The sequence below is a fragment of the Schistocerca americana genome, chromosome 5 (genome assembly GCF_021461395.2).
Source record: "Schistocerca americana isolate TAMUIC-IGC-003095 chromosome 5, iqSchAmer2.1, whole genome shotgun sequence".
In the NCBI taxonomy this organism is placed as follows: Eukaryota; Metazoa; Arthropoda; class Insecta; order Orthoptera; family Acrididae; genus Schistocerca; species Schistocerca americana.
The window spans coordinates 95,430,161-95,449,272 of record NC_060123.1 but is presented as its reverse complement, the minus strand read 5'-3'; positions in this window follow the sequence as shown (position 1 = coordinate 95,449,272).

Sequence of the window (19,112 nt, the reverse complement as noted above, 5' to 3'; positions counted from 1 at the left end):
CCTGGGACAATGAATTCACGGTGTTCTTATTTCAATTTCCAGGAGTGTATATATTCAGTTATTTCAGTATCTTCATGTTCAAATCCTAGCGCAAACAGAGTTTTGACCTAGCTAAACGAGGTAAATGATAATCATATGTTTACGTAGAATGTCATTTAAACAGTGTTTCATTATTTTAACATACCGGTAGATTTCACTTCCAGAGGCACGTTATCTTCTGGGCCATTGCCTCGGTCGTCCCGGCCTAGTTACGCCCCCGCTGTTATAGCTGTATTGTTCGCTAGTTCTCAGCAGTACAGGGCTCTCCGCAGCGGACCATGCTGTTGCGTGTCAACAATTCGAGACGAGGCGGGTAAAATGAACGTGTCGGTGTCCACGCAGCAGAACCTTACGAGAACCGCGACACGCAGGAACAGCACCGAGAAACGACATCAGTTGGAAGGTAAGCCTTCAACAAACATCGGAGATCCGACAGTCCGTGGCACCCGAAACACAATCTCCAAATCGGCTGCATCTTTCTGCGGACGCGTAACATAAATTCTCACAAGCACCTATACTTTACGAAGATGACGGTCTTCGACACTCCAGTTATATTCACGGTAGGTTGACTTTGGAAACCATACATCCATGTTGTTTATCGAGGTTTGCTTAAGGCAGATTGTGTTCGAGAAGCACGAATTTTATAAATCTTCTAATTACAGAATAATCAGAATACTACAAATTATACGTTCCCCTGCGAAATTTCAGCGAGAAGTTGTCACTGTATTCGGTTTTATAGACATTATTCGAAAAGTCGAGTGTGTCAGCAAGGTGCTTTGAAACACGTTTAACATGCACTAACATAAGGCGTGATACATTTCCTTAAGAGTTTCTCACAATTTGTCCGCAGCTCGTGGTCTAGTGGCTAGCGTTGCTTCCTCTGAATCAGGGGGTCCCGGGTTCGATTCCTGGCCGGGTTGGGCATTTTCTCCGCTCGGGGACTGGGTGTTCTCATCATTCCATCATTCATGAGAGTGGCAAGATTGGACTGAGTCAAGATTGGGTATTTGTACGGGCGCTGATAATCGCGCAGTTGAGATTCCGGCAAACCAAACATCAGCATCTATCAGTTACATATGAATTTCGAACATTAATCTGGTTTTTTTTTCATCAGAAAACTAATTTACCTTTTAAATCATAGGTACCTTATAAACGGAATGAAATGCGATTTGAAAATGTGTTTCTGTTTGCGCCTAACTATAGAAGATGGGTCAGATCTCGTCTCTGTGTCAGCGCTGGTTGTACCTTCAACTTCACCACAGTGTTCCCACGTGTTTTCGGCTCCTCGTTTTCCCAGTACTGGATCGGTAGAGGTCGCTGGAATTCCAGCTGACGATCAAATGATAGGTGGACACTGGGCCTGACATTATAGTCATCACTATTTAACGCTGTGTGTAATTTAGGTCGTAAGTAAGTTACAGCAATGATTACCATTTGTGCATGACTTGCACCCTTTGGTGCACCACACCAGGAAGGTGTCGAGGAAAAGTGACTGTAGGTTCATATGAGATGGCCTACACAAAATTTCTAGTTGGTATGGTGAATGGCAGATTCCAAATGTAGAAAAATGTAAGTAAATGCGGATCAATAGGAAAAGCAAACCTATGACGTTACTATGTCTTGCTTGACTGTCACGCCGTTTAAATATCTGGACGAAATTTTGCAGAGCGATTTGAAATGGAATGAGCATGTGAGGATTGTGGTAGGAAAGGTGAAAGGTTAACTTTGGTTTATTGCAAGAATTTCAGGAAAGTGTGATTCTTCTGTAAAGGAGACGGCATATGAGACGCTAGTGTGATGCATAAATCAAATAGTGTAAAATCAAAATACTCGATAAACACAAAACATAGGAAGACTGCATTATTTTTGCATCAATTGAAAAAATACAAAACACATAAAGAGCACGTATGATGAAGTGAATCTGCCCAATAATCATCTTCAGGTTGAAGCTCTTCTGTCCATATTTGCTTACTAATAGATTCGTTTTTGGAGGGGATCTGCCTTGAGAAAAACCAAATTTTCATTTACACCTACAAAGGTTTGTTTTTAAATTTGTAGATAGACGATTGCCTTAAGAACTCACCTTTATATGTGCAGAAGTAGCAAAGAGCATTTCTCCTGTTTAAGAGAAAGATAAGAAAAGCCCATTGATGATGGTGAAACTTCAGCGAAAGATGTCTGTTAAACAGAAGAAAGGATAAAATTGTGTTTTGATCAGGCGGAACACCTCGAAAAACAAATCAAAAAGCCTGTCATCTGAAAACACAATCAAACAAAAATCTGATGAGGAACAAACTCTGAGTGTAAACATCTAAGCTCTGGGTTGTAAAAATAATTCTGCAGACCGATATAAAAAATGAAGTCATAATGAAGAGTACAGCCTAGCGAAAATTAGTTGAAAAACATACTAGTCACGTATACCTTAAATAGATGATACTCAGAAGCTATTTTTTTTTCAAACAGATGAAAATTACTGAAGGAGCCATTACCATGAATAATATTCAAGTCACAGAAATGGTCAAATCATTGATATAACTTGTGTCACATACATTATCCCATCAAAAGTATCGGGACACCACCAAAAACATACGTTTTTCATATTAGATGCAGTGTGTTGCCACCTACTGCCAGGTGCTCCATATGAGCAACCTCAGTAGTCATTAGACATTGTCAGAGAGCAGAATGGGGCGCTCCGCGTTATTCACGGACTTCGAACGAGGTCAGGTGATAGGGTGTCACTTGTGTCATACGCAAGATTTCCATACTCCTAACATCCCTAGGTCCACTGTTTCCGATGTGATAGTGAAGTGGAAGCGTGAAGAGACATACACAGCACAAAAGCGTACAGGCCGACCTCGTCTGTTGACTGACAGAGACCGCCGACAGTTGAAGAGGGTCGTAATGTGTAATAGGCAGACATCTATCCAGACCATCACACAGGAATTCCAAACTGCATCAGGATCCACTGCAAGTACTAGGCAGTTAGGGGGGAGGTGAGGAAACTTGGATTTCACGGTCGAGCGGCTGCTCGTAAGCCACACATCACGCCGGTAAATGCAAACGACGTCTCGCTTGGTGTAAGGAGCGTAAACATTGGACAATTGAACAGTAGAAAAACGTTGTGTGGAGTGACGAATCATGGTACACAATGTGGCGATCCGATGGCGGGGTGTGGGTATGGCGAATGCCCGGTGAACGTCATCTGCCAGTGTGTGAAGTGCCAATAGTAAAATTTGGAGGCGGTGGTGTTATGGTGTGGTGGTGTTTTTGATGGAGGGGGCTTCCACCCCTTGTTGTTTTGCATGGCACTAACACAGCACAGGCCTACATTGATGTTTAAAGCACCTTCTTGCTTCCCACTGTTGAAGAGCAATTCGAGGATGGCGACTGCATCTTTCAAAATGATGGAGCACCTGTTCATAATGCACGGCCTGTGGCGGAGTCGTTACACGACAATAACATCCCTGTAATGGTCTGGCCTGCACAGAGTCTTGACCTGAATCCTACAGAACACCTTTGGGATGTTTTGGAACGCCGACTTCGTGTCAGGCCTCACCGACCGACATCGATACCTCTCCCCAGTGCAGCACTTCGTGAAGAATGGTCTGCTATTCCCCAAGAAACCTGACTGAACGTATGCCTGCGAGAGTGAAAGCTGTCATCAACGCTAAGGGTGGGCCAACACCATACTGAATTCCAGCATTACCGATGGAGGGCGCCACGAACTTTTAAGTAATTTTCAGCCAAGTGTCCGGATACTTTTGTTAACATACTGTATAATTACTGATAAAAGATAAACTGAGAAGGGGAAGGGGGAGGGGGAGGTAATCTGCTGGACGATTATTTTGTTTTAATAAAAGTAGTACACAGTGTTAAGGCGACAGGATGTTGTAGGGGGCGAGGGTGGAGGAGCGGCCATCCCCTCCCGAACGTGTCCCCTTCTCAGTTTACCTTTTGTCAGCAATTATATGATACAAATTAGGTCAATGTATGACCATTTTCTCTGTATTAAACATTGTTCTTCATAATGACTCCTCCAATAATTTTCATCTGTTTGAAAAAAAATAACTTCTGAATATGATCTATCTGAGTTCTATGTTCCTGGTACGCTCTTCAGTACATTTTCGCTAGCTTACAGTCTTGGTTTATGATTTTTTGTTTTATACACCGATATCAAGAATTATTTTTCTAATCAAGTTGTTACAGGTTTACGTTCGTAGGTTTTTCCTTTCCAGATTTTTGTTGGATGGCGTTTTGTTGTACTAGTAAAATTTTAGATGCACTTCATCTACATGCTCTATATATATTTTGAGTTTTTTTCAGCTGATGCAAAAGTTATGCAATCTTGTTATCCTTTCTGGTTGAATTGAGTATTTGTGTTTTTCACTAATTGATTTATGTAATGAAGTTATTGTATATTGCACACGTCGCTACGTTTACTGAACCACTGTAAACCATGCTTATTTTTATTAAATTTTGTACATCTCTAATGTTACATTTTATTTAGTTCGTACTGTTGTGGAATTTTAATAAGAGTGGGAACTGTGTGATTTAGACACTATGAATCGATAATCACACAATGTAACGAAAATGTCCTTAGGTTTGGCATGTTATTCCTCTTTGACTCTTAAGATCTTTGGCTTGTTTTGATTTCTGCTTATACATCGACTGCTCTTACTTTTCCACTCAGTCTGCATTTTAATCACCTGTTTGGTCGCATTTGTTGTTAAAGCTGATTTTTGTAATGTCTTTAGATCTTAGTGGCAGTTCACATATTCTTCGTTAACTTAATCTCAAGACATGTATGACGTATGGTATATCTGCAATATTTTTCGTAAGATTTGGCTCTTTTTATTGTATCTGTGGGTTTCACGTTATATTTTCATTGTCTATTGTAATGTGTTATATACTTGCCGCAAAGATGGTTTAAAATGGAAACTAGTTGCAAATAAATATTATTATAAGTCTCACGCATTTCTTGAGGCCTCTACAGAAGCCCTTATTTGATTTTTAGTGCCAGAAGAAAACACGGTTTTGGCTGTATCAGTGGTTCAAATGCAACATTTTTTCAGTGAATAACTGTCTCTCCCGTCAACATTTCTGTGAATAATGCTTGTCCCTAGCACAGCTTTACTTCTCACACTCGATTCTCGTATAATTTCGTAAGCAAACTGAATCAGTAGTAAAATGGAATAACCTTGAAACACGTAAAACTTGCCACAAGTATTATGCAAAGTCTATTGCTATCGTAGGGGCTTGGTGTGTAATAATCGCTTTGGAGGGGTGGAAGAGCCACTATTGGGGAGTCAGGACGACATACGGCTCTCCTACCTGGGCGATGAGGGTTCAGTGGGCTGGTGAGGGCCACAGGAGTGAGTGGCTGCAGCGAGACAGACGGTGTGCGGGGAAACTCTTCACTTCTTCGACAACCAGAGACTAGTTGCAGGTACGTGCCCCCCACCTTGTGGTGCAGCCTGGCGTCGAACCTCCCCCTCCTCCCCGACTCGCATTCGGGAGGACGACGGTTCAATCCCGCGTCCGGCCATCCTCATTTAGGTTTTCCGTGATTTCCCTAAATCGCTCCAGGCAAATGCCGGGATGGTTCCTTTGAAAGGGCACGGCCGACTTCCTTCCCCACCCTTCCCTAATCCGATGAGAGCGATGACCTCGCTGTTTGGTCTCTTCCCCCAAAGAACCCAACCCAACCCAACCTCCTCCGCCCGCCCTCTCTCTCCCTCGACCCACGTTCCACAGGCGCAGTCAACCGTCGCCTGTGGCTCACTCTGCTCTTTGGCCCACGAGCTGGCCGTCGGCTGAGGCCAGCGCAGCGTCCCCTCAGGCCGTGGCGGCCGGTGTCTCACCACGGCGGCACTCGAACGCCCACCAGCTGGAGGACCGCGCCACCAGCGGCTGGGGGACTGGCCGGCGGCTCGGTGCGCAACAGCGTCCGAGATGGACTCCCAGGCCCCTGGACTTCCGCGCCACTCAGAAGCTGACACAGTCACACTCAATAACACGATGAGTCGCCGCTGCGAAGGATCATCAGACTGGCCGGAGCGGGAACCCGTGTGCTTCGGCGTCGCGGCTGCACGAGTCACGTTTGTCGCGTTCCAAAGTGTCCCTGGTTTCGCTATACCTCGGGGCATCGTTCGGCAGGCAGTTGGAGGTGAGCGCTATGGTGCAACGTTGCCGTAAGTGCCCCGCTTTAAGGAATCGAGTCCGTCTGCCTAGGCTGGTGTTCTTACACTGTCAACATTTTTCTCATATCAGCATGCGTTTGTTTTGTTTCAGCTGCATACGCTACAGAAATACCCTCAGGTGACAAAAGTCATCGGTTAACAATATGCGTATACAAGGTGAAAAGTACTTAAACCGACAGACTCTGGGAGGTTGTAGGGGACATCAAACCAAATATTTAAAAAAAAAAAAAAATGTTCAAATGGCTCTGAGCACTATGGGACTTAACTTCTAAGGTCATCAGTCCTCTAGAACTTAGAACTACTTAAACCTAATTAACCTAGGACGTCACACACATCCATGCCCGAGGCAGGATTCGAATCTGCGACCGTAGCGATCTCGCGGTTCCATACTGTAGCGCCCAGAACCACTCGGCCAAAATATTTTTCCATAATGTCATTTTTTTTCTATGAGGATTATTTAAACCGGTGGAGGCCGGATTACGCTCTCCAGTTGTTAGAGGGATTATTACGATCTTCAGTTGTTTGAGGGCGTATTACGCTCTTCAGTTGTAGGCAACTGCTGTCCACCAATGTAGTAGTGCATTGTCTCTGTTTACTAATGGAGCGATACACCTGGAGGGAGTACACTGATATGGTTGGTGCGTACTACGTAGCGCACCGCAACGGACGAGCTACACAGCGGGTTTATCAACAGTATCCTAATCGCCGTATCCCACATCATACGGCCTTTGCTGCTGTGTACCAACGTCTGCGTGAGACCGGGTCATCTAGCAGTTTACGTGGACAGCGACGCCGTCGCACTGTAAGAACGCTGCAATTTGAGGAAGCTGTCTTGCAGCATATGGAGCGGGATCCTCCAATCAGCACTCGTGCAACTGCACGTAACATGGGGACAAATCAGACGAATGTAACAACAGTCCTTCGAGAGCAGTTGTTACGTCCAATTCACTTACAGCGTGTCCACAACCTGGAACCAGTTGATTGTCCATCCAGAGCACAGTTTTCGCAGTGGTACCTGGAACAGTGTGAAATGCATCCTATATTTCCATCCTCCGTCTTGTTTACCGATGAAGCAACGTTAGGGCGTGACGGAGTCTTCAACATGCACAATTTACATGTTTGGAGTGAGGATAACCACATGCCACAGTTACTAGTGCTCATCAAGTGCGGTTCTTCGTTAATGTGCGGGTCGGTGTTGTTGGGGACTGTTTAATTGGACTGTATCTGCTACCTAGGCCATTATATGGCAGGCACTATTACAATTTTCTCGCCAGAGCATTGCCAGAATTGCTGGAAAACCTCCCGCTCCCTACAATACAACGGATGTGGTTCCAACATGACGGGGCGCCGGCACATTTCAGTTGTCGTTTGCGTCGATTCCTGGCCCGACGGTTCCCAGAAATGTGGATTGGCAGAGGTGGTCCTGTACCGTGGCCTGCTTGATCCCCAGATATGTCCCCTCTAGGACTTTTTTGTGTGGGGAGAGATGCGCAACCTTGTTTACGCAACTCTTGTTGCATCAGAAGAGGATCTGGTTGCCGGGATAGTAGCAGCAGCAGGAACAATTCAGGATACTCCTAGGGTTTTTGCCCGTGTCAGACAGAACATGATCCGACGGTGTAACCTTTGTTTACGTGTCAATGGAGGCATTTTTGAAAATCTACTGTAACTGAAATTGGGTTGTGTTAATGTGTTGTCTCTTGGTCACAAAAAAATGGAAAAGTGTTTGTTGGTTTATTTGATTTGCTGCCAGAGAAATCTTCCTCTACCGGTTTAAATACTCCTCACAGGAAAAGATGACATTAGGGAAAAGTATTTGTTTTGATGTCCCCTACAACCTCCCAGAGTTTGTCGGTTTAAATACTTTTCACCCTGTATACAGATGGCGTTAGTATGGCGTAAACAAGGTAAAAAAATAGCAGTGCATTGGCGGAGCTGTCGTTTGTAGTCAGGTGACTCATGTGAAAAGGTTTCCGACGTGATTATGGCCGCACAACGGAAAGCAACAGACTTTGAAAGCGGAACGGTTGCTAAAGCCAGACGCATAGAATATTTTATTTCGTAATATTTTATTCCGAGATCCACAGGGTCAAGAGCATGCTGAGAATACCAAATTTCAGCCATTACCTGAGCCGTGGCTGGGTCATGCTATGTGCTGGATTAAACCTTCATTGTGATTCTGTCTTTAGTCTGTCGCAGTTATCGCGATTATGCTGTTATCCTCTCCTTCCGCTGGTGGCAGCAGCGGTGTGTATCGATATTCGCACCTTGGACTATCTTTGAGCTGGCGCTTGTATTTTCCAGCTGGGCAGTGTGCGAGGAGTCGGTCGGTTGGCGTGGAGCAGCGAGGAATTCTCGGCGGGGTTAGTCTGGCCGGGGCCCGCTGGCGGACTCTACGCGGTGTCTGAGAGTTTGGCGCTGTTCCCATTGCTACGAGGTCCGTGCCTCGCCGACCCTGGACACGAAAGATGAGTTTTGATTTAAACTACCAGCGAGTCAAGACTGCTCACATTGTGTCGTTTGGCGTTCGTTGTCGGCTGTTGGGATATTCCCGCGAGCAATAACGTGGTTTTCAAGTTGGAAAATTCTAGCCACCCTCCGGTGGAGTTTCACTGTATTTGGTTATTTGAACTGAAGTGCACCAGCGGAATCTTCTGTCTTGTGGCCGTTAACGTTCCGGTTACCTGCCCTGGGCGTTGACGTAAATTTCAGGCAGTGTAGTTTCCTCATCGCGTTGTTGCTGTCCAACACGGCGTGTAGTTTCACAGCTGCGTGTATGACTGGTTCTACGTTGTTCCGTTGAACTCTCTGTTGTGCCCTGGTCGGGTGAAGTGGAACTTGTGGGTTCGCTGACTGTCGGTCGGTTGAGTTGTCGTAGGATCGTGAATGGTTGGCCCGACTGCCTGTCTCACCTAAGCGAGCGTTAGTGTTTGAATTCCAGGCCGACCCCCAAACATTTGGGCGCCCTTGTGGAGACTGCCTTGCTTTTTAATTTCTTCTTGTTGCTGGTACTTGCATGGGTTCTAGCCGGTTTTGTGTTTTAAATTTGTTGTTTTATTCTTAAGGCCTTCAGCCTAGTTTAAAGTACTGTTTCACGTAAGCCCTTTGGCATTTTTAAAAATTTTTGAATTTTTAAGTCTTCGGCCTTCAGCCAATTTGAATTTAACTTGTTTACTTCAATCTATTGAATTTTTAAGTCTTTGGCCTTCAGCCGGTTTGAGTTTGTTGTTTGTTCTTAAGGCCTTTAGCCTAAATTAAAGAACTGTTTCACGTAAGGAGTTTGGTATTTAAAAACATTTTTTTGATGTTTTGGAGTTTTAAGTGTTCGGCCTTCAGCCTATTTGAATTAAATTTGTTCACTTCAGCCTAACTAAAGAACTCTTAAGATAAGGTTTGCCTTTTAAATTTCTGATTTTGCTTGCGTTTTAAGGTATTGGCCTTCAGTCGTTTTTAAATTAAAGTGGCTTTCAGCCAGTAATTAACTCCCAAAGATTAAAGCTGTGTGTTTAAAAATTTTTTTCGGCTCTTGTAATGTTTGATCAGATAATAAAGTTCTATGTTCGGGTGTAACTGACAGCCGCTTATTTTGGCCCCTTTCCAGAATTTATTCTATCTGCCCTGTCCTGCGGGTTAAGCAGGGCATTTCATTACCTCTCACCACAAACAACGCTTAACGAACGGTAGCAGCGGCGTTTGCACAGACCTGTCAAAGCCAACACACAAGTGGCTCTGCTGCAAGTAACCGGAGAAATCAATGTGGGAGTACGACGAACGTGTCCGTTAGGGCAGTGCGGCGAAATCTGGCGTTACTGAGTTCTGTCAGCAGATGAGCGACACAAGTGCCTCTGCTAACACCACAACATCGGCTACAGCGCCTCTCCTGGGCTCGGAACAATATCGGTTGGCCTCTAGACGACAGGAAAACCGTCGCCTGGTCAGATGAGTCGAGATTTCAATTGCTAAGAGCTGATGGCACAGACCCCACAAAGCCATGGACTCATACTGTCAACAAGGCAATGTGAAAACTGGTTGCGGCTCCATAATGGTCCGGGCTGTGTTTACACGGAATAGACTGGGTGGTCCTCTCGTCCCAATGAACCGGTTATTGGCTGGAAATGGATATATTCGGCTATTTGGAGACCTATTGCAGCCATTACTCGACTTCATGTTCCGACACAACAATGGAATTTTTGTGGACGACAATATGCCCATGTCATCGGGCCAGAACTATTCGCAATTGGTTTGACGAACATTCTGGAAATTCGAGCGAATGACGTGGCCACGCACATCGCCCGCCGTGAGCCCCATCAAACTTTTATGGCACATAATCGAGACGGCTGTTCGTGCGCAAAATCCTGTACGGTCATCACTTTCGCAATTACGGACGGCTATAGAGGCAGCAGGGTTCAGTAATTCCGCAGGGGACGTTCAGACGATTTGTTGCGTCCGTGCCGTGTCGACTTGCTGCCCTACCCGGGCAAAAGGGCGTCCGACGCGTTATTAGGAGACATCCCACTACTTCTGTCATCTCAGTGTGTAAGCAGTGTTGACGCCATTATCTGCAGCTGTTCTTTTAAGACTTGTCTTCGAAGTGTCAATAAAAAGAGTCGTCAGTGATTAGGACCGAGCGTCATTTGGCGACGACCATTAATTACGCGAGGTTTTTCTCCTTTTTTAAATTTAACCCCCATTCCCTCTTAGTGAGATTTGGTGAGATGTGATAGGCCCTACACTCCTCATCACGTGATATTTACCCTACAATTTTTAAATAATTAAATTTATGTGATATGTTCATATTTTTGCTGCATATCACGAGAAACACCTGTCACGATGCTCAGAATTTATTTTATAAAATAAAATGTTATTCGTTATAATAATACGTATTCTCTAAATATTCTCTTCCGTTCGGCAGCTTTCAAGACAATTAATTTAATTTAATTCGTTATTATGCACCTTAAAAGTTATTTTCATCTCTAATTTCACAGAAAAACGCAGTAGTTACATTTAGAAAGTGTATTAAACAGTGTTTATAACACGTGATTAAATTAAACAGGCTTCATTCTAAACGTGCCAAGCCTGACCAGCATTCGGGTGGAAAGATCGAGTCAGACAGGCAAGTGGGGAAAAAAGGCTCTGCGAAAATACTAAGTTATTAACCGTTCTGATGCTTCCCTAAAAGACTGACCTTCTACTGATTTATTATATACATTAAATGTCATCGAACTTTACGAACTTTGCACATGTAGAGCAAAACTGTTCGTATCTTTCTTCGAATTGTACCAACACATAGCTTTCGAATCTCTCCATTTATAGTATCACTAAGAGAATTACTGGCGGTGAACTTCATCTTAGCTTCCGTCCTTCAACATCTACTGGCGCGAAAGCATTCAGTTCAGAGAGGCCATAAAAATTCGTGCGCACTTTAAAATTGTCTACACTCGGCAGTAATTTTGTAAAGCAAAATCTTATCCGTTACAATAATGTAAAGTCTCTGAATTAAAAAGTTGACGGGAAATCTTTATATCCTCTTCCCCCTTCGTTAAGTGAGGTCTGGGGAGATTTTACTGGTTCCCTCCCTACTCCCCCCTCCCCCCCCCCCCCCCCCATTTTAACCTTAGCTCTATTGAGAAATTGTGTCACTTTGTAGGAGTCTTGTAGATACTTCAGCTGTTCCAGACGTGATGACGAAAGTTAAGACTTACTTTCTGGAAGTTCTGATTCCCTGACTTAGTCACTGAGTTGCGCTTGTCTTACCTTGTGAATCGAAGAAGGGGTGCTTGTAGAGAATCGTTGCCCTCTCGAACTCGAAGGTTTCTAATCTCAAGTTATCGATTCAGTACAGCTCGCAGAAACCTATTCTGTAGGTTCAGTAACAGAAAGTTGAAGTTCAGAGTGGATTCCTGAGGGTGTATCTGGGTACACAGCTCTCCGTTTTCTCGTCACGGAAACTTTTTTACTTGCACAGCAACCACAGAGAAATATACTTTTCAATATATAAAGTACACAGCCAACCGGTTGCGTAAGTTTAACGTAAAAACGTTGTGTTAGGTTTCGATACCACCAAGGGCACCTTCTTCAGAAGGAAGTCACATAAATCACACGACGTTAAAATTGTATGTTGTTGTTGTTGTGGTCTTCAGTCCTGAGACTGGTTTGATGCAGCTCTCCATGCTAATCTATCCTGTGCAAGCTCGTTAATCTCCCAGTACCTACGGCAACCTACATCCTTCTGAATTTGCTTAGTTTATTCATCTCTTGGTCTCCCTCTACGATTTTTACCCTCCACACTGCCCTCGAATGCTAAATCGGTGATCCCTTGATGCCTCAACACATGTCCTACCAACCGATCCCTTCTTCTAGTCAAGTTGTGCCACAAACTTCTCTTCTCCCAATCCTATTCAATACCTCCTCATTAGTTACGTGATCTACCCACCTAATCTTCAACATTCTTCTGTAGCACCACATTTCGAAAGCTTCTATTCTCTTCTTGTCCAAACTATTTATTGTCCATGTTTCACTTCCATACATGGCTACACTCCATACAAATACTTTCAGAAACGACTTTCTGACACCTAAATCTATACTTCATGTTAACAAATTTCTCTTCTTCAGAAACGCTTTGCTTGCCATTGCCAGTCTATATTTTATATCCTCTCTACTTCGAACATCATCAGTTATTTTACTCCCCAAATAGCAAAACTCCTTTACTACTTTAAGTGTCTGATTTCCTAATCTAACTCCCTCAGCATCACCCGACTTAATTCGACTACATTCCATTATCCTCGTTTTGCTTTTGTTGATGTTCATCTTATATCCTCCTTTCAAGACACTGTCCATTCCATTCAACTGCTCTTCCAAGTCTTTTGCTGTCTCTGACAGAATTACAATGTCATCGGCGAACCTCAAAGTTTTTATTTCTTCTCCCTGAATTTTAATAACTACTCCGAATTTTCCTTTTGTTTCCTTTACTGCTTGCTCATTATACAGATTGAATAACATCGGGGAGAGGCTACAACCCTGTCTCACTCCTTTCCCAACCACTGCTTCCCTTTCATGCCCCTCGACTCTTATAACTGCTATCTGGTTTCTGTACAAATTGCAAATAGCCTTTCGCTCCCTGTATTTTACCCCTGCCACCTTTAGAATTTGAAAGAGAGTATTCCAACCAACATTGTCAAAAGCTTTCTCTAAGTCTACAAATGCTAGAAACGTAGGTTTGCCTTTCCTTGATCTTTCTTCTAAGATAAGTCGTAAGGTCAGTATTGCCTCACGTGTTCCAACATTTCTACGGAATCCAAACTGATCTTCCCCGAGGTCGGCTTCTACCAGTTTTTCTATTCGTCTGTAAATAATTCGCGTTAATATTTTGCAGCTGTGACTTATTAAACTGATAGTTCGGTAATTTTCACATTTGTCAACACCTGCTTTCTTTGGGATTGGAATTATTATATTCTTCTTGAAGTCTGAGGGTATTTCGCCTGTCTCATACGTCTTGCTCACCAGATGGTTGAGTTTTGTCAGGGTTGGCTCTCCCAAGGCTGTCAGTAGTTCTAATGGAATGTTGTTTACTCCCTGGGCATTGTTTCAACTCAGGTCTTTCAGTGCTCTGTCAAACTCTTCACGCAGTATCATATCTCCCATTTCATCTTCATCTACACCCTCTTCCATTTCCATAATATTGTCCTCAAGAACATCGCCCTTGTATAGACCCTCTATGTACTCCTCCAACCATTCTGCTTTCCCTTCTTTGCTTAGAACTGGGTTTCCATCTGAGCCCTTGATATTCATACAAGTGGCTCTCTTTTCTGCAAAGGTCTCTTTAATTTTCCTGTAGGCTGTATCTATCTTACCCCTAGTGAGATAAGCCTCTGCATCCGTACATATGTCCTCTAGCCATGCCTGCTTAGCCATTTTTCACTTCCTGTCTATCTCATTTTTGAGATGTTTGTATTCCTTTTTGCCTGCTTCATTTACTGCATTTTTATATTTTCTCCTTTCACCAATTAAATTCAATATTTCTTCAGTTACCCAAGGATTTCTACTAGCCCTCGTCTTTTTACCTACTTGATCCTCTGCTGCCTTCACTATTTCATCCCTGAGCTACCCATTCGTCTTCTACTGTATTTATTTCCCCCATTCCTGTCAATTATTCCCTTATGCTCTCCCTGAAACTCTGTACAACCTCTGATTTAGTCAGTTTATCCGGGTCCCATCTCCTTAAATTCCCACATTTTTGCAGTTTCTTCAGTTTTAATCTACAGTTCATAACCAATAGATTGTGGTCAGAGTCCACATCCGCCCCTGGAAATGTCCTACAATTTAAAACCTGGTTTCTAAAGCTCTGTCTTACCATTATATAATCTATCTGATACTTTTCAGTATCTCCAGGATTCTTCCATGTATACAACCTTCTTTTATGATTCTTGAACCAAGTGTTAGCTATGATTAAGTTATGCTCTGTGCAAAATTCTACCACACGGCTTCTTCTTTCATTTCTTAGACCCAATCCATATTCACCTACTATGTTTCCTTCTCTTCCTTTTCCTACTGTCGAATTTCAGTCACCCATGACTTAAGTTTTCGTCTCCCTTCACTACCTGAATAATTTCTTTTATCTCATCATACATTTCTTCAAATTCTTCGTCATCTGCAGAACTAGTTGGCATATAAACTTGTACTACTGTAGTAGGCGTGGGCTTCGTGTCTATCTTGGCCACTATAATACGTTCACTATGCTGTTTTTAGTAGCTTACCCGCACTCCTAATTTGTTATTCATTATTAAACCTACCCCTGCATTACCCCTATTTGATTTTGTATTTATAACCCTGTATTCACCTGACCAAAAGTCTTGTTCCTCCTGCCACCGAACTTCCCTAATTCCCACTATATCTAACTTTAACCTATCCATTTCCCTTTTTAAATTTTCTAGCCTACCTACCCGATTAAGGGATCTGACATTCCGCGCTCCGATCCGTAGAACGCCAGTTTTCTTTCTCCTGATAACGACATCCTCTTGAGGAGTCCCCGTCCGGAGATCCGAATGGGGGACTATTTTACCTCCGGAATATTTTACCCAAGAGGACGCCATCATCATTTAACCATACAGTAAAGCTGCATGCCCTCGGGAAAAATTACGGCTGTAGTTTCCCCTTGCTTTCAGCCGTTCGCAGTACCAGAACAGCAAGGTCGTTTTGGTTAGTGCTACAAGGCCAGATCAGTCAATCATCCAGACTGTTGCCCCTGCAACTACTGAAAAGGCTGCTGCCCCTCTTCAGGAACCACACGTTTGTCTGGCGTCTCAACAGATACCCCTCCGTTGTGGTTTCACCTACGGTACGGCTATCTGTATCGTTGAGGCACGCAAGCCTCCCCACCAACGGCAAGGTCCATGGTTCACACATAATTAGCTAAGGAGCTCAAGTCAGAAGGTAGAAAACATGAAATAAAGTTCTTATGTAAGCAGTAGAAATTGTTACAACAGGTACAGCTTGTTAAAAGGACAGACGTAGACTGAACTTGTTGAAAGAGCAGACATTAAACATCAGACTGAATTGGTTGGTTGTGTGCTTTATGTATTGAAAATTTATTTACAGTTGCTGCTGTCAGCCATATTTGAAATTGACAGAGAAATATGGTTTATGTACTTCCTCCAGATCTTCAAGAATCCAAATTATACAGAAGTTATTTTCCAGTTCATCCACGCGCTCGTGATGGATGACACTTAGTACAGCATTTTTAAAAAAAAAAACAGTCGGTGTCACTGAACACTTCCTCTAAGTAAATGTCACTTCATTGTGAGTACAGCAGAAGTTATATGCGCAATGGACACATTCTAGAGACAGTATTAAACATGCCCGTTTTAATATATTTTTTGTGGGATCTAAAATTTGAAAACCTCTCTCACATCGGCCAGATTTAGCTTCACTGATCAGGATAGTAAAAACATGCGTATATTAAGGGAATTTTCATTCACAAAGCAGGCTTATCACATTCACACAGTTCAATACTGTTCTATCCTGATTAAATTGAGCTTAACGTAAATTCCATAAGGCAGTGAAGCAATTTCTAAGTCTCGGTGCGACGAAAATTGTCAGTCGATCTCCTGAAAACATTTGTAATAATTATTAACTTTCGGTGATCACATGGGGAAGACCGGAGATCTGCTGGTAAGACCGTGTTAGCCTATTTATTTGAAGTAACTGAATATCTTGAGCATACAAAACGGCAGGTTCGTCCAGTGTAAATCAGACGTTGCCCACTGATCCCGTGCAACACAGCGTAGTAAGCAGACACTGTCAATAATAATCAGTTAAATAATACGCGAACACGCTTACTTTAGTTTAGTTCATGTTTTAAATTCCTTCTTATACAGAATCTCATCAAGGTGGCGACTAGCTCAACAATAAATACATATACATCCTCCTTCTTTCACGACTAATCGGCAAGATTCCTTCATTCTTTTCATAAGAGAAAACATAGATAGCAGAGAAGCTATTCCATGGAGTAAATGGACGCTCCAAGGAATAATAGGGCTTCAAACTACTTTGCACTGATAATCATCGTATATTAAAGTTTAGGAATCGGTAAGATAAGAAGACATATTTCGAGATATGTACTGAGTTATATAATTTATAAAATTTCTGAAAATATCGCGGAGAGAGCGCTGCAAGAGACATTACACCGTTAATAGTAGATTTGCCACCTGGAGGTATATAATAACGTTATTCTCATGAAAGCATATAAAGAAGTGTCAAAACATGACCACATTACTGTAATAAGTCTTAAGAACTTGGTGATGTTACCCTCGACAGGAATCTCGAACTGTTATCGCCCCATCACAATCAGTGTAATTAGAAGTTAACAACAGTTTGAGGCTAGCAATCATGTTAACTGGTTATGACTACTATTTAATTACTGATTTTATGTGAGTTATAAGGGCGAACGAGTGATACACAGTAAAGAATAGTGACGCCACGGTACAGACATTTTTTATATTTGTTGCAAGTCGCAATTGCAGCTAATCAGAAATTACTGATTCTCGTGAAAATGGCGTTCCGCGTTGTAAGGGCCCCTTCGTACTGTTTGAACAGCTCTTCGTGCTCGAATAGGCCAGAAAGGTGCCAGAGGAGTGGCAAGCTAACACATCTAAGCGACTTGCCTAAAACGACGTAGACGGGCACAGTTAAGTTGTCAGTGCCCTGTGTGCTGTCGGCCGTTTTCTTTGAAACCCGCTGGTACACAAGTTCTCACGCCTTCCAGATGCCTCCACAACACACGGCTCTGCCGCTTAGGCGCCATGTTGAGACAACTGAGTGTCGCAGGCGCCAGAAGGACGATAAGAGGTAGCCGGTTAGCTAGAGCTACAATGAATGATATTATCGCTAGCCAGCTGCAACAATCACATTATCCGGAATTAGGATGGTAAGTCGTCGTTAGGATCAAATCCAGACCATTGACGCTGAAGCAGTCTGCTTCTACTGCCGCCTGCCATCGTTACCTACTGTCTCTCTATCTCGCCTTTACCTACGAGTTTTATTTCTTCATTTTGTGTCTTGGTTCAAAATGGTTCAAATGGCCCTGAGCACTATGCGACTTAACTTCTGAGGTCATCAGTCGACTAGAACTGAGAACTAATTAAACCTAACTAACCTAAGGACATCACACACATCCATGCCCGAGGCAGGATTCGAACCTGCGACCGTAGCGGTCACGCGGTTCCAGACTGAAGCGCCTTTAACCGCACGGCCACACCGGCCGGCTTTGTGTCTTGAGTGCGTGGTTCTTCTGACTGACCAGGTGTTGTTTACCTGTACAGTAATAACGTTCGGCTCTCCAGGAACTTTTCTACATCTACATAGAAGCTCCGCAAACCACCGTGGCGGAGGGTATCCTGTACCGCTACTTGTCATTTCATTTCCTGTTCCACACATAAATAGGGCGAGGGAAAAACGATTGTCTGTTAGCCTCCGTATGAGCCCTAATTTCTCGTATCTTCTCTTAGTGGTCCCTAAGCGAAGTGTATGTTGGTGGTAGTAGGATCGTTCTGCTGTCTTCTTTGGATGCCGGTTCTCTAAATTTTCTCAATAGTGTTTCCCTCTATGTATTCCCATTTGAGTTCCAGAAACATCTCCGTAACACATGTTATTAGAATCTACCGGTAACAAATCTTCCAGCCCGCCCCTGAATCGCTTCGATACCTTCCTTCAATCCGACCCGGTACGGATGCCAAATACTCAAGCAGTACTCAAGAATAGGTTGCACCAGCGTCCTATATGCGGTCTTCTTTACTGATGAGCCACAGTTTCCTAAAATTCTCCCAGTAAACCGAAGTCCACCATTTGTTTTCCCTACCACAGTTCTATCCCCCCGATAGCTGGGTGGTCAGCGTGTCAGATTGCCGTCCTACGGGCCTGGGTTCGATTCCCGGCTGGGTCGGAGATTTTTTCCGCTCGAGGACTGGGTGTTGTGTTGTCTTCATCATTTCATCCCCATTCGACGTGAAGGTCGCCCAATGTGGAGTCGAATCTAGTGAGACCTTCACCAAGGCGGCCATACCTGCCCCGCAAGGGGCCTCCCGGCCAATGACGCCAAACGCTCATTTCCATTTGCCACAGTTGTCACATGATCGTCCCACCTCATATTGCTTTCAAACGTTATGCCTACATATTTAATCGACTTAACTGTGTCAAGCAGGACATTAGTAATACTGCATCCGAGCATTACAGGTTGGATCTTCCTACTCATCCGCATTAACCTACATTTTTCCACATTTAGGGATAGCTGCCATTCATCGCATCAACTAGAAATTTTGTCTAAGTCGTCTTGTATCTTCCTATAGTCATTCAACTTCGATGCCTTACCGTACACCACGG